This window comes from Rhamphochromis longiceps, linkage group LG6 (assembly GCF_057381845.1).
Source record: "Rhamphochromis longiceps isolate RC_006_pf linkage group LG6, R_longiceps_female_GT1.1, whole genome shotgun sequence".
Classification (NCBI taxonomy): domain Eukaryota; kingdom Metazoa; phylum Chordata; class Actinopteri; order Cichliformes; family Cichlidae; genus Rhamphochromis; species Rhamphochromis longiceps.
Window position 1 is genome coordinate 19,125,996 of NC_140562.1, and position 13,382 is coordinate 19,139,377.

The 13,382-nt window shown below is 39.4% G+C and overlaps 2 long non-coding RNA genes across 2 annotated transcripts; both read right to left on the reverse strand.

Annotated features, from left to right (window-relative positions):
- Positions 1–6,688: 6,688 nt before the first annotated feature.
- Positions 6,689–8,886, reverse strand: LOC146667856 (uncharacterized). Its single transcript, XR_014911969.1, has 3 exons — positions 8,733–8,886; positions 8,520–8,653; positions 6,689–7,502 (listed from the first exon to the last, which is right to left on the reverse strand). It is a non-coding gene; the product is annotated as an uncharacterized LOC146667856 (long non-coding RNA).
- Positions 8,887–10,485: 1,599 nt separating this feature from the next.
- LOC146667857 (uncharacterized) lies at positions 10,486–13,219 on the reverse strand. Its single transcript, XR_014911970.1, has 3 exons — positions 12,448–13,219; positions 11,115–11,132; positions 10,486–10,852 (listed from the first exon to the last, which is right to left on the reverse strand). It is a non-coding gene; the product is annotated as an uncharacterized LOC146667857 (long non-coding RNA).
- Positions 13,220–13,382: the final 163 nt, after the last annotated feature.

A 13,382-nucleotide genomic window follows, 5' to 3' on the forward strand; every position in this document is an offset into this window, starting at 1 on the left:
TGTTGGCTTTTAGTTGGTTGTTTCTCTCATCACATGGATAAACCATTACAGTTAAAAAAAACAACCCACAATATCCAGGTGAACTTGATAAATATCTTATAGCACAAGGATAACCAGAGAAGTAAACAAAGCATTCTGTGGCTAACTTGTATAAAGATTGTTTAGTTATTCTTATTTTTCTGGCGTCATCCGATGAGAGGGAGCAGCAGAACCTCAGCAAGGATTTTTAGAGTGGGAAGGGGGAAGGGATAAAGTCTGGATTTTTAACTGCATCACAGCTTTTCCCACTGATAAAATACATTATTATTATTATTATGCCAAAAATGATTAAATAATCATTAAATAATATATTTTTTTTACAATGGATCCACGGTGAAATTAAAAATGAATACATAAATCAAATAAAGCAGAACTTTGCACATTTAAAAGCCCAAAGAGTGGTGCTGACAGGTTTTTCATTTACAATAGCAGCATTTCTCTCGGCTTTGCTTCTTTTGTTTGGTTTTGGTAAAAAGAGTCTGTATTGTATAAGCGCTGTTTTTATTATGCCACATTCCAAGAAATATCCAGCCCTGCGTGGGTATCCGGGTAGCCCATCGTTGGGGTTTCCTGCAGCAGGTAACCCACTTCACTTGGCATTAGCTCTGCAGTCACCGGCTGCGCGCGGGGGGGACTCATTAGTGTGTCTGCTGACGGCCGTCTCTGTGGACTGAGTCTCTCCATTCAGCACCCAGCTAATGAATTAACACATTAAGATGAAATGTCAGCCGTTACATGTGAATGAGGATTAGAGGAGCAGCAGGACACTAATGGACCGCAGGGCTTGAAACAGTCAGAGAGTCTCTGAACGAGCACCTGGGCCGTCAGCTCCTTCAGCTCTCAAGAATAAAGCCAAGGCCAGGGTCTTTGTGTTTTTTAGTGTTGTTTGTCGGTGTCACATTTTGAAATGTTGCCTTTTATTGCTTTATGATGTTTGCAAAAATGCTCCTTGAAATGACAGAGATTCTTCCCCAACAACACACAAACACACACATTCATCCTGCTGCAAACACTCTGCTGAGGTATGTAGTTTGTTTCTGTGGTGAGCTGCACTTTGCATATCAGCTGCCTTTGTCATTTAAAAAACTTTTATTTTCCCAATTTGAATATGCTTATTTGGTCTCAATTGTCATTCACAGCCACCTGGTATCCACTGCCTGCTAACTCCTGCCAGACCTCTGCCTCTCTGTGTTCCTCACTTTCTGTCTACCTGCCCTTTGGAGTAAGAGAGTAAGATTCATACCAGATTCTCCCACCAGGTCTTCGCTGCAGAGCGTGTTGTAATAATTTGCCCTTATAAAAGGGATTATTCGTGTTTACGAGGATTACCCAGCCTGCTTGAACACACCCCCGTGAGAGAGGCACACACAGACTGGGCGAGCTCTCACACTGCTGCAGTACCCTGGCAGGGCTGCAGGTGAAGCTTGTTCTTTTGTGGCGTGAGAGCCATCTTTGGTTACTTAAACAGTGCAGTGCATTTTTGCATTGTATGAAGTGTTTAACAAACAACAAGCCCAAGATAACATGTGAAGATAATGAGTTGACATCGATAGAAAACAGAACAGCTGCAAATCCACTTTTGCTGTGGAAATGACTGAGAAGGATGAGCATTTATCTAAATTGTTTCTTTCTGCTTTGCTAAAACAGCATCAGGATGTGTGCTTTATGTGTTCATGTGTGTGATGGAAACCATTTGGAAAGTGGATTTACCTCTCTGAGTGTAAAGTAACCAAAATGCTGTCTTGCTACTTGTATCTGCGCTAAAACATCAGCCTCTTTTTGGATTAGAGCAAGAATTTTATTAGCTGATTAAATACTTTTTTGTCAGCAAAAAGTCTCAAAAAATTAAATTAGACAGACTACTGAAATTGTAAAACTCAAAAGTCTGAGTTTGGGCAGTTAGTCCAGCATAGCAGTAAACGTTAAAAGATTTTTTTTTTGACATTTCAGAACCATGATGTGACTAAATGAGGAAAAATAGCTGGTAGCAAATTATTTGCAGCCTTATGTGTGACCATTTATTTGAAGCATTCCCAAGTACCAGCCCCGTTATTAATCCCGTCGCTCAGCGTGCTCATATTTTAGTTCAATGTGTGCCTGAACTCAGCAGGCAGTGTGCTCTGAATTAGTGTGCAGCTCAGAAAACAGTTGGACTGCAGGGCTGCTGTTATTACGAGTGTTAACAGCAGTCCTGGTTTTCCCAGCAGCTGTACTGACTTTACAGCGTCTCCTCCCCTCCTCTTAAAGTTTCACTTTCTTCTTTTCCTCTGTCATCATCTCTTGACCGGGATCAGCAGATAAGGAGCTTTCTTTATCTCTGACAAAACTTGCTTGGAAGAACAGTGCTCCATAAAATGCCCCTGTAACTTTTAGACTTGGGTGATCATTAGCACATATCATTAAAACACTGAAATGGTAATATAAGGTACATGCTGTAGATGGGTGACCAGTAGAACTTTTTAGTGAGGTTTTTTCCCCATTGAGCTTCCAGATCACCGTTCTTGAAAGTCTTTTCAACTTCGCTGGAGGCATAAACAAAAGACAGGTCATCCTCTCAGTTCCTTAGCACACTATTTTCAAACATTTATCTAGCGCACAGTTAATGTGGCAAATCAACGCCCATTTTTTTATACTTGATATCAATCACATAGGTCGATACTGATGTTTAGCTGATGTACAGCTGTAGATTTGATGATGGTTGCGGATCTGGTGATTCTCTGTGCCACAGTTTTTAATTTTACATTAGAGATAGAACAAAATAAACCCAATAAACTTCCCATCTTTATTTTCAGACTATTCATACACAACTGCCTTTTACATTAGAACATAGTTATATTAAAAAATCATGAGCAGCGGGACTGCTCAATGGTGATATTGAAATATTTCATGACCAATATAACACAGTATTATGATTTATCAAGGATTTATTTTGCTAAAAACAAAGATACCAGAACCAGTCGGCTTAACGGAAATATTTAGTTATAAATATTTTTCATCGTAGGTTCTCAGATGTAAAGATTTAGCAGTTGGGCTACATGTTATAATAGAAAGCTGAACACATTTCCATTGTACACACTGCTGGTTGTTCAAGAAAGACAATGTGAATGAGTTCTGAATTTCTGGGAAATTTCTGGGTGATTTGATACAGAATGGATTACATGAGAAAAAAATGAAGGCCAATATAGGCATATAGGTTGTTATAAGCCTTGTTGCAAATACTGCTGGGCTGAAAATAAAATAAAAACAAATATTGGCATTATAAGACCACGATTTCACAAATAGTCCAAAGATTGCATATAATTATGACCTCCTTGTGCTTTATATGGAAGAGTTTATGTTTGTTTCTTTTTAAGAATGATCACCCCTCTCTTTATAGGATGGTTTGCACGTGAGATGTTTCCATAGTCTAAGGTCTTATGAATCAAAGAGCTGACGTGATGGCCGGAGCTTGTGTGGGTTGTTCTGTTTCTCATTCAGGAGCAGAGTGTAGGTGATGAAACGAGTGGCCATAGTTGAAATGTGCCGTGATGTCTGAATTTGTAGGGGTGTGTCCTTGCCCTTGTGTCTTTGTGCACGGGTGTGGATTGTGGCCTGGTGAGTTCATTGACCATCATTAGAGTGATAGTGGGTCTGTTGTCATGCCACAATATCGTCAGTGTTAATGAGGGCTGTAGCCATCCAGCCAGAGCTTAATTACTCTGAAGACCCTTTATCTCTTCAACAGCCCAATACTAACCTCAATGGCTGCATATACACATGAACAGGAGCGCACACACACACACACACACACACACACACACACACACACACACACACACACACACACACACACACACACACACACAGGATCATCATTACACACCAAAGACGCTGGCTTTAAAAGAAAATCTTCCTCAGTTGCTTTATTCTGGAGCTCCTCCTCCGCTTCATGTCAACAGCTAGACGGCTGACTGCAGAGGATTGATGGAGGGCTTAAGGGTCGAGGGGCGTTCTCCACAGGGAGCAGCCTCTAACCCCCTGGGATGTCACCCCACGAGGGCTGCAGGGGCTGAAAGTCACTTGGTTTGTTAAATCCTAACTCAGACATCACGGCTTGTCAGAGATCTGTGCATCAGTGTTCGGCTCTGTCTGGTTCTTCAGCTCCACGGCATTTAACTCTACCTATTTTTCTGTGGCCTCAGTTCAGAATTCAGCTGATGCTTTTTTAAAACTGGAGATGGAGCTAAAGAGCAAATTATCATAGAGGAAAGAAAAGATGTGGTGTTACAGTGATAAACTGTACAAACAGGATCTTTGCTCTACAAGTTTATCTAATCGTCCTCTCCAGATACCTGAACAAATACGCTGAGATCACGTTATGCTGTTAGCAATTTGTGTTACACTTCTAAATGATTACCTTCAGCCTTATAACAATACTCATAACTCACGAAGCTGTATAATTAATAGGGTACAGTTTATTGCCACCTTATCTTTATTGTGGGAACCTACTGTAATGGGCATTGCGTCAACACTAATACAAAAAAAAAGAAGAACAGTAAGCGGTGTTTTCAGTTTTGCCTTCACTCAGCTGGGGTTTATAATGTTTGCTTTATGTGTTCTGTCCAGCTTCTTTGATGATCACTCTCTGCTTCCTGTTACATGGCTGCAGTTTCTTCACTTCATAGACATCTTTTTCTGAGATAGAGCATAGATAATCGGCGTTAGAGAGGCTGACGTTGGTTTCTGTGGTGATATCAGAGGCTAAATGTGTACCTGGCCGGGCTGCCTGTGGTTGAAAACAGACTGAAGCCAAACTGAAGAGAGTGAAGATGATGAAGGCAACGATGATGAAGGTCAGCTCAAAGCCAGTGAATGGCAGTTCCATCTACACAACTATACAACACAAAACAGGACTCATTTATACAGAGGAGTGAAGAAATTACTCTTTGCCACAGTGTAGCTTCACTGTATAATTTTATGCTCAGGCACAGACAGAGCTACCACACAGGCTCATTTCCACGCCTAAAGCTGGAATTACTAAACCCACACTGGCAAAGCTGGAACATGCAGACTACTCATAGAAAGGATCTCTTTTTTTTATTTCTTTGCACAGTCGAGGAGCGTATCAGGTCACATTTCAGTGCGTGTTATACCTGTATAACCATGCGCGTGACAAACAAACAATCTTGAATCTAGCTCACTAAACTTCTTGCTTCTAATTATACAGTCACCAACCACTATGCTGGGTATACCTGTTCAACTGCTTGTTATAGAAAATTTCTAGTCAGCCAGTTAGATGGCAGCAACTCAGTGGATTTAGATTCCACTGAGTTGATAAAGATGACCTGCTGAAGTTCAAAGTGAGCATCAGAATGAGAAAGAAAGGCGGTTTTAATCTTTTCAAATGTGTTATGTTGTCAAATGGGGGTCTGAGTATTTCAGAAGCTGCTTAAATGCTAGGATTTTCCCACACAACCATCTCTACGGTTCACAGAGAATGGTGAGAACTTTGAAAGAGATGCGCTACAGCAGCAGACTTCTGCCACTTCTGTCCTTAAGAACAGGAGGCTATATTTCACACGGGCTCACCAAAATGTGACAATAGAACGTTGTAGAAATGTTGCTGATCTGATGGATATCAATTTTAGCTGCAACATTTGGGTCACAGTTTGGTGTGGTGTGAAAGCATGGATCCATTTTGCCTTGTATCAACTGTTCAGGCTGCTGGTGGTGGGAGATGTTTATTTGGCATGCTTTAGCCCCATTAGTACCAACTGAGCATGTTTTTAAATGCCACAGTCTCCCTGAGTATTTTTGCTGACCATGTCCACTCTTTTATGATGACAGTGGACCTATCTTCTGGTGGCTGCTTTCAGCATGATAACACACCATGTCACAAAGGTCAAATCATCTCAAACTGCTTTCTTGAAAATGACAATGAGCGCATTGTACTCAGGTGGCCTCCACAGTCACCAGACCTGAATCCGATGGAATGTGGTTGAACCGACAACTATCAGCTGTGTGATGCTATTGTGTCAGTATGAACAAATCATCAATCAATATCAGGTTGAATTAAAGCGGCACTGTACCGCAAAATGAATACTAACATCTACCTTATGAAGTGGCTGGTAAGTGTATACTTCTAAGATTAAGTTATGGACTATGTGTATTCATGAAAATGGGGCGCATTTTAAAATATTAAACTGTAAACTGCCCAGCAAATCAGGCTGTAAGTGAGTTCAGTAGACGATTTTTTTTTTAAAGGCTTTTGCAATCCTTCGAGTGCAGTTCTGCATGCACTGCCACCAGAGGGCTGTATAAACTTGGAATTGGCATTACATTCGAGACTTCTCTGCTTTATATTCAGCTTGAAATGTGAGAATTCACACAACCTCAGCAGTATCACCTGCTGGGTTTAGAAAGTTAAGAAATGTACAGTGGTATCGCAGTATGAGTGGCAGGCTGAAACTCCAGGCCGGGCTCCCATGAATAAAACAGTCAGTGTGAAAAATCAAAGAAAAAAGTACAGTCACTGAAGTTTCAGGGACTTTCTGTGAACTTAACATCAGTGAATAAATTTTTAATCTTCAGCAGAGTTTCAGAATCAAACATCCTTTATTATATTCTTTTTGTTTTAACTCTTTAGCCATCACGTGTCAGGTAAGCAAAATAGTTATAGATTTACATGTTTATGAAAACACGGCTGTCAAACAAGAGCTGGTGCTGAATAACAGAGCATTTTTATGTTGTCACAGACAGGCTGAATGAATCAGTGTAGCCAACCACAGATGGCCTGTGATTCCTACATTTTTCTCTCTGTAAATGTAGGCATTCACACTAGCGATAGCCTTTGAGCCTTGGCACAAGTGATTCATACTTCTCATTTCAATAGAGTGATCAGATGGCTCGCTCACAACCTGCCAAACACACCTTTTGTTTTTGACCTAGATTTTTCAACTGCCTTCCAGTATCAAAGGTAACCGTCAGTGGGTAGAAGAAAACATCCTTGAGCAACTCAAAGAGGAGGTACAAGAAAAGAGTGAATAAGAAGAAGAGCAGGTACGGTTAAGCTTTTAAAACTTACTGGTAGAAGCAGCTGCTTACAGATCTAGGTTAGATAAAATCCTTCTGTCTTCACACTCTCACAAAGAAAGCAGGCACGAGATACTGACTTGACACTGTTTGTTAAAGCAGGCGTTTCTTTGTTCAGTCCTTTTTTTTTCTTTTAAAATGTGTAGTGTAGGCCACTCCCCTATGGCTCATCCTGGAGGATGCAAGATCCTTTAACAAAGTACACATGCACTTGTGTTCAGAGGTTATCAGTTCAACTTTTTGTCTGGTAACCAACAGGTTCACACAGGAGGGGGCTTTGACTGTCACATTCTCAGAGGGCTGCTTTTCCCCTGTGAATCTTCTGTATCTGAATCATAACCCTCATCAAAGTCAGACAGTCAGCACATCGTTTTGTGGGTTTGTGTTAGTCGCTGCAGAAAATGGAAACAGAAAGTTAATTGCTTTGGTTTTTCACCTCAAAATGCAATACTTTATCACAGATCTGGTCACATAAAATAATAATGATTTATTAATAACATTTAATAATTAATGTGATGCCAAACAAAATAATTTGACCATCTTTCATGTTGTAGGCTATTAAATATAAATGTTTAAAAAAATGGACCTATCATAATCGAATCTTAGAATTAAATGTAATAATGTATGTATGTATATATATATATATATATATATATATATATATATATATATATATATATAAATAAAAATCTATCAAATATGATTTATACATTTGATAGAAATTGTGTGGGGTTCATTCATGATAGTAGATCGTAAATAGATATATAAGAATCTTATATCCTGCCTGGACAGTTTGCCTTGTGATCTAGTGGTAGTTTTTTTTATCTGAAGCATTCTCTAAGTGGAAGTATAAATGAACCAATGGAAAAAAAATATAATACATTTAATATAATAATAATTTAATATCACTAAAACATAAAATATATAAAACAAAGCAGCAATTCCAGTCAAAGGAAGTACAAATGAAATACAAAGAGAACCTTATTGTGTGAAAATAAGGTTAAAGATAACGCTTCAAAGCTGAGGTTCATAATTAGACGGGTTTGTCTTAACAGGAGGAAGATATAGAAAGTTCAGTTATGTGGAAATAACTCTCAGTTATGTGGAAATAACTCTCAGTTATGTGGAAATAACTCTGTTATGTGGAAATCCAAATCTCGTTAAACATGTGTGCCACACGTGCTTAATGCTTGCAGAGTTGACAAACTTCACTAAGTTGATGACAAAAATTTCCTATATGTATGAATGTATATATGTATTTATATATTATTATTATTTGAAATGTGTAATCATTTTTGAAGTACTTTGGTGCTCTAATATTTTGCTATTTTACCTAAGTGTGAGTGCAGACGCTAAGTCACAGTCCAGACATTAGTGTATGTGTGTGTGTGTGTGTGTCTTGGTTGTACCATTTGACTGTCCACATTCCTCATTGAGCATCCCTCCAAGTGTGAAGAGGGCAAAAACCAGGAGAGAAAACATGATGGTCAGCATCTCCAGCTCAGCTAATGAAGAGGCCATCTATTTACGCCTGCTCCCACAGCTGTACATTGATAGTTTCATCAGTGAGATCATCCAACATCATATGACACAGCAATTGAAAATGAGGGAGAAACACTTACTTAGCGAAGTAAAGAAGCTTGTGGATGTTGATCATCACGCAGCAGCTGCATTACACGACACACACACACATACACTTTATGTCCTCTCTGACACACTCTCTCTCTCTCTTTCTCTCTCTCTGTGTCATGCACTTGCAAGAGCTGTGAAGAGCTGACTTACACATCCCCTCTCAAGTTTAAGTGAGATCATATTAACCGTAATTATTAATGGTGCCCTGAGCCTCCCCTGAATGTGTGTGTCTGTGTCTCTGTGTGTTTTACACAGAAAGTTCTAACTCCAAAAGCATGCATTTTGTTTTCAAGCATGTTGCTTTTCCTGGGTTTGGGTCTTAAACAGTGAGATGAAGAGCTTTGTGTTTCCTCAGTAACTGAACCTCTCTGTGGAAGAAAATGTTTTTTCTCAAGGCTTGTGATGTGGTAAAATTGTATGCTGAAACCATGCCCAACTTCAGTGCGAGCATCCAGTAAACACATGCTTGTATTCTTTTAAATGTACACTGACAAACTGAAGCTTTGCAGACTGTAACTGATAAAGGAATGGTGTTTGGAAAATGTGGAACCACAAAGAGTATTAATTCTGATTACCATTGCCATTATATGTTTTTGTGGTGATGTTTATTTTAGTATGTATGTGTCAGTAAAAAGGATGTGGGTGGGCTTATCTGGGGCATTTCTTTGACCACCACTTCTTTAAAACCAAGGCTGTCACTGCTCTTAGCATGCAGTCGATGTTCTTGTGGTACAGCTCATGTGCGTTCTGCAAAAGAATCAGGAAATAAAAGCATAAGAACAGATAGTTTGAGCGGAGATATTATAGGAGCAATAATCTTGAATTTAAAGCTTTTAGGGTACTTTTGGAACAGCAAAGATGGTGGTAGAAGCAGAACAGGAGAATGAAAATAGAGGTTTTAAGATTGTATTCCAGGGTCATAGTCATCAAAATCAAAGCAAATGTAACTGTTGACTTTGTGCATTCAGTTTTAATCTCTTAAAATTAAAGTTAATTTAGATGGTGCTTTAAAATAAATCCACAAATAAGTGTCTGGAGTGGTTTTGGGAAGCTTCTGAATGCTGACACTTGCTGCTTGTCAAACTATGGGTCACTGCTCATGAAAATCATTCCACACAGGAAATCTTGCAGTCTGGAGAAGTGAGAAACTAACAAACTGGAGACAGAAAGTTTAAGTTCAATTCAACCAAAGCACAAGAGCATGTTCATTAAAAAAAGAAGGATTTTAAAAGATTCAAACCACTTAACTTATAACCTATAATAATAATAAATAAAATACTGTACATCCCAAGGTAGTTTGGATTTAGGATATAGTTTTGAATGCTTTAATAAAAAAAACAAAACACAAAAAACACCTTCTTTTGAGAATAAATGCTTGCTGATCATCCGTAAAAAGCCAAACATAGAACTATTTCTATGTCCCCTGAGATGTGCTATTTGTAATCTTCTGAATTTTATTGTGCATGTAGGCAGTTTGTGAACTCCACACTAACTCTGTTGAAAAAATGGTGGCATGTAGTGATTCTGCAAGTCTTAAAAACCCTGTATTTGGTTAGAAACAATGCAAAAACAATGTATTTAAAAATAAATCTTATTTTATATCTTATATGTTACGACCCGGCTCGAAATGACCGTAACAGGAGCGGGGTGTCCCATGACTTCCCACGCCCAAACAGACACAGTCACAGCATCGGACTTTTAACAATAGTTTATTCACAACAATGGTAGTGGCAGTGTATAATTTCGGGGTGAGCTAAGGCCAACACAACAAACAAAACTCAACCTAGGCTTCGGTTCCCCTCTGACCTGTTCAAGGAAAAGAAAAGAAAGAAATAACACAGTCTGACCTCCCTGGTCTAAAAACACAGGAGAAAAGAAGGCTTCCCAAAATAATCGGCAGCTCACCCCTACTTGCTCCGCACTTCACACACATGCCCGACCTTTTAACCAAATAGCTACGGCCGCTCCGTCTGGACCTGAGGCAAGTGCACGGGAAGTCTGCCACACCCCCCGCACCGCAGCTCTTCAGTCGCCCTTTTATAGTTCATGTCCACAGCAGGAACCAGTTACATCAGGTCGTTCCTTAGGTCCACCAATCACAGCCGAGCCCCTGCACAGGTGAATTTGCATACACACATTAGGAAACAAATAACCCACCAACACACGCACGTAACATTATACTTGATTGCAGCTATATTGTGTTAAACTAAAATCCTTATAAAAGCGAGTGTCTCGTAATTTTACAGCTATTTCAAAATACCTTCACGCACATGCATCCATGTGTAAAAATACGTTTTTATACAGCTCTGTGCAATCCTTTGAAGGTAGCATAACATAAGCAGCATGGAAAGTGATAGGAAAACAGCACATACCTGTTTCACATATAGGACCTGCACAAAGGAACACACAGTGGTAAATATAACCAAACTACATAAACAAATGAAAGATTCAAATCGACTAATGATTAAGTGACATTTAGCTTTAGGAACACAGATGTACTGAATGTAACCAATGCTACCACAAACAGAGATAGTATGCAGAGCCAAGGTTACATGTGCTGTGTTTACATTAAAGCATTATGATTGACTAAAACATAACAGAACACAAAATAACAATATATGCAAGTGACAAATGGTAAATGAATTCAGTCCTAGCCATGATTCAGTAGCTTGTAAAGCCAGCTTGAGCTGATATAACTTGAATTTGTGGAGAGATTTTGACCTACTCTTCTCTAAAATTCAGTGCATTGAGGTTTGTGGACATTTGTTTATGTGCTGTCAGTTTGCAGTCAGGACTTTCAGTGGGCCACTGCAACACCGCTAGTTTCCGTTTATAGACATTTTGTTGTAGATTTGCTGCTGTGTTTGGCATCATTGTACTCTTTATTCCTGTCACAGAGATGACCTCGTATCTGACTCTACAATACTTTGGTGTTCAGAAGAGTTCATGGTCAACTCAATGACTGCCCGGTACCCAGCTTTTGTGGGTGGAAAACAAACCCAAATGATCATCTCTCCACCACCTTACTCGACAGCTGGTGTGAGCTGTTGGTGCTGAAATGCTGAGTTTGGTTTTTAGGCCAGTTTGGTTTGGTTTCATCTGAATAAAGTACATTGTTCCAGAAGTCTTGCAGTTTTCTTCAGATGCAGCTTTGCTAGGATAAGCTAAGCTAAGCCATGCTGCCATGTTCTTTTTACTGAGAGTGAACCTTTCCAAACAAGCCATACTTAGAGTCTGTAGAGTCTGAGATGTAGCTCTTAGATTTCTTTGAGTATTGCATGGTTTGACTGTGCAATGCTGGGATTTGCTTGGACATCCACTCCTGGGGAGATTGTGGCATTGTGTTTACACGCACCTGAATAGGCCAAACCCGCAAACTGTAAAAACCTCTGCTTTGATATAGGTGTTCACACAGATAATCACGTAAACAAGTTATCTTTCATTAGTTTTTCTGCATAAAGTCATGGAGTAAACTTAAAGCTTGCAAGAAAATTCATGAAATGTAGTTTTATTTGCCCCAAAATAAGTCTCTCAAAAGGCTTCTCTTAACCCTCATCTCTTCTCCTATTACACTTCGGGATTCTTTTCATGCCGTGTATTTCATAATATCTCTGAAACTGGCCTGCCTGCATTCCTGAGCTGTCACCCACTGGAAAAACATTTGGAGCATTACAAAATGAATAATACAACAAAGCAGGCTCTTACCTCCTGAGCAGCTGAAATCCTGCTGCAACAGTGCAAAACCATTTGGACTCCTTAGCTCCCAAACACTCAGAGGAGAAGAGATGATGCAACACAGTGGTGCCCTGCACACTAATGGTACTCCATACAGTCACATATGATTGCTTGTGAGCTGTGCACCAAAAACAAGCTATATGGTGTCTCTTTCTAGCCCAGAAATGGCTGTTCCATGATTTCCTGACTTTGATTTATCAGACCAGATTACAGCTTTCCACTTTGGCTCAGTCCACCTTAAACGAGCACATGCTGACAACAGATGAACATTTTTCTAATTCACTCATTCATTCTTAATAATATTGCAGGGTCTTCACCTTACAATATAATCTAAGAAAACTGGTTCAGTCTTTAACCAAGAAGATCCTATGAAAGCGTATTTGTTAACAACAGGAATTTAATGTGAGGAGTTGTGATGTGTCCTCATCAAAAGCCCAGATGAATTTTTTTGTTTGTTTAGGCCTACTTTTGAGGGTTTATGTTAGGGCTGTTCGATATAACGATATATATCGGATGAGGATATAAAAACGTCTATCCGGTTGTTCAGTCTGACGTCACTAGCCGTGTCTGGGTCTAAACTCCGCTGCAGGTCCATATATCAAACGATCACTGTGGCATTACTGAGAGTTGAAAAACTGTCTAAAGTCTTTCATCTTTAATAAAATGATCAGCGTTCTGCTCTACCAGGTGTAACAATTGAGTTTAACATCCAGGCATCCATGAAAACGGAATTTATGACATTTAACGGAGTTAGAAGTTAGCAGGGAGTTAGCTCGCTAGCTTCTATCTAAATACAATATAGCATGTCCTGACTGCGGGGTTTTGGAAACAAATTAAAACATACAGCTTTCTTATCACTTCCAGCATAAATGAAGACAGAAAACTAAACAGCAGTGACGTTTGTA